Raw genomic sequence first — 3,507 nt, forward strand, 5'->3', positions numbered from 1 at the left:
CATTTTTAACTCTTTCAAAATCTTGTCAGGGTATGTGCTCTGCGAAAGACTTATCAGGCTTCTTGATATATCTCGAAGATCTTTATGCTCAATATGCAAGCATCTTTATCCAGGCATTCATTTGAAAGATTGCTTTCAAAGAACCCTTTATGCTTTCCCAAAATTATACATCATTTCCAATCAACAATATGTCATCCACATATACTTATTGGAAATGCTATAGTGCTCCCACTCACTTTCTTGTAAATACAAGTTTCTTCATAAACTTTTTATAAACCAAAAAGCTTTGATCACCTCATCAAAGCGTATATTCCAACTCTGAGATGCTTTAACCACTCCATAGAAGGACCGCTAGATCTTACATACCTTTTAGCATCCTTATGATCGACAAAACTTTTCAGTTGTATCAAATACAACCTTTCCTTAAGGAAATCGTCAAGGAAACACTGTTTTGACATCCGTTTGCTAGATTTCATAATCATAAAATGCAATAACTACTAACATAACCCCAACAAACTTTATCATCATTATGGGTGAGAAAGTCTCATCACAGTCAACTCCCTGAACTTGCCGGAAACATATTTACGAGAAGTGGAGCATTATATATAGTGATATTACTACGAGCTTGTGTCTTCTTAAAGATCCGTTTATCCTCAATGGCCTACCGGTCATCGGACAAGTCTACCAAAGTCCATACTTGGTTATCGTGCATGGATCCTATCTCGAACTACATGGCCTCTAGCCATTTGTCAGAATCCGGGCCCATCACCGCTTCCTCATAGTTCATAGATTCATCATTGTGTGACAACATGACTTCCAAGAGTACCACTTGGGGAAGTACGTGTCCTTATCGGCCTACAAGGTTCGGTAGTAACTTGATCCAAAGTTTCATGATCATCATCATTAGCTTCTTATTTAATTGGTATACGCAATACATGAACACCTTTATGCGCTACACTACTTTCCAATTCAAGTGAATGTTCGATAACCTTATCAAGTTCTACTTTCCTCCCACTCACTTATTTCGAGAGAACCTACTTCTCTCGAAAGGATGCATTCTTGGCAACAAAGACCTTGTGTTCGGATATGTGATAGAAGGTATACCCAATTATTTCTTTAGGGAATCTTATGAAGATGCACTTTTCCGCTTTGTGTTCAAGATTATCAAAGATAAGTGTTGCATTTTCAAACTCTAAGAAACGACAGTTAGGTTTCTCGCGAAATCATAATTCATGCGGTGTCATCTCAACGGATTTAGATGGTTCCCTATTTAAAGAGAATGTGGCTGTCCTTAATGCATAACCCCAAAACGATAGTGGCAAATCGATAAGAGACATCATAGAATGCACCATATCCAATAGAGTATGGTTACGACATTCAGACACACCATTACACTATGGTGTTCCAGGTGGTGTGAGTTGTGAAATTTTTTCCACATTGTCTTGCATATCAAACTCATAACTCAAATGTTCACCTCCATGATCATATCGTAGAAATTTTATCTTCTTGTCACGATGATCTTTAACTTCACTCTAAAATTGTTTAAACTTATCAAATTTTTTGATATATGTTTCATCAAGTAACACTACAAGAAAAACATTGATTCTTGACCCCCTATTTTGGTCGTAGAATGGTCATTACTTTCAAGTTATGACATTTTTTGACCAAATTCAATACGTCAACAGTTGGCCGTCAAGAACGGAAAAACTTGACCTTCTTTTAAATTGGTCAGCAACATGCAGTGACCAAAATTATGGTCATTAGCAATTTATTTGATCCACGCAGGACATGAAATGACTGGGCTGGTGTGACATGGCAAACCGGTGACGTGGACACCACATAGGATAAATGGGTCAAGCCCATTAGTTCAACCCAGTATTGTTTTGTACAAATTACTCGGCCAAAGTTGTATTGGGCCGGTGTTCAGTTATTTATCAGGCCATGGGCCTTCTAGTATTATTATATATTTTTTTCTACTAATTAGTTATTATCCTCGTTTATATACCAAAGTTACATAGTTTTATCTCGTATGAGGCTTTGGCAAGCGTGGTTTTCATTTCAATAATATCACATAAAAACATTTGATAGCCTACACGCCACATTCCAGGCCAAGTGCATAGAAAAATCTGCACTAATCAAGTGCACAACAAAAAAGTTCAAATACTTTTCTAATTTTCATTAAACAAACAAAACTAAAACAGTAACATGATATACACAAAGAGTAAGAGAAACACGTAATCAGGAAAACAAAGCATAATTGATGGCTTCATAGTCTTGTGCTTCCAACTTCCTCCATGCAACATATCAACCTGGAGCTGAAAGAATCTACAAAGCATAATTGATGGCTTCATAGTCTTCTGTTTCCAACTTCTTCCCATCAACATATCAACCTAGAGTTGAAAGGATCACACATGAGAATTGAGAAGACAATAGAACAAAAGGGAATGGAAATAAAAGAATTCGATTGCTTATCAAAAATAAACTAACTCCACAAAACAAAATAGCAAGTGATGTGTTCTATGGCAATGGGAATGCTTCATATACATGTTACTTTTTAATTACAAGAAATAAGTTCTATGAAGAAGGTAAAGTAGTGAGAAAAAGCCATTCATTCTAGACTAGAAGCAAAGAAGAATAACAACTGATAATATTTCTAAATGCTCACCCCCTAAACACTATCCATTTGTTGATATATGTTGCCAAAGAATTTAGGACATCTCTACATGGTCGTAATTTACATATGTAAGAGCTTAAAGATGACAACATATTAGTTTCGCACTACCAATGGCTTGTTATATTTTGCATGATTTGTTTAGATATTTAACAAATCATATGCTACAACATTACATACTAGCTAAAGTCATCTACTATAAACATATGGCCAGAAAGAGCATTAGGTACATAAACAGTTTGCTGGTGCCAGTGCGTAGACACTACAATTACTAGTCTGGCTACTTCCCTTCGATGTATAATTTCTAGGACAACACAAGGGCATGTCTATAGACCATCACAATAAACTCATCACAAAGCCACGGACAATCGACGGGCACCATAGAGTAGGAAGAAAACATGGGAGACAAATGGACTCACCAACCCACAAGCAATCATGAATGTAGGTGTAGGGGCAAGGCCGGAACGTACAATTTTGACTGGATGGTGGAGACACCGTCGGCGAGCTTGTTCTCCTCACCACTGTCGTCAGGTTCCAGTCTAGACCAACATGTGTGCACCTCGTGTATTACGTACCAGGTGACATAACTGAAATTATGAAGACCAGATTTTGTCAGAATGATATGTTATTTGTACAACAGTCTACTCCCTCCGTTCCTAAATATAAGACCTTGTAGAGATTTTACTATAGACTACATACAGAGCAAAATGAATGAATCTACACTTTAAAATATGTCTATATACATCCGTATGTAGTCCATAGTGCAATCCCTACAAGGTCTTATATTTAGGAACGGAGGGAGTAGATGATTTCCAACTTAAGCTAACATATACTCC

At 36.9% G+C, this 3,507-nt stretch overlaps 1 long non-coding RNA gene across 1 annotated transcript; it reads right to left on the reverse strand.

Moving 5' to 3' along the window:
* Positions 1–2,155: 2,155 nt before the first annotated feature.
* LOC123403102 lies at positions 2,156–3,303 on the reverse strand. Its single transcript, XR_006611401.1, has 2 exons — positions 3,142–3,303; positions 2,156–2,390 (listed from the first exon to the last, which is right to left on the reverse strand). It is a non-coding gene; the product is annotated as an uncharacterized LOC123403102 (long non-coding RNA).
* Between the last annotated feature and the right edge of the window lie 204 nt (positions 3,304–3,507).

This window comes from Hordeum vulgare, chromosome 6H (genome assembly GCF_904849725.1).
Source record: "Hordeum vulgare subsp. vulgare chromosome 6H, MorexV3_pseudomolecules_assembly, whole genome shotgun sequence".
NCBI lineage: Eukaryota > Viridiplantae > Streptophyta > Magnoliopsida > Poales > Poaceae > Hordeum > Hordeum vulgare.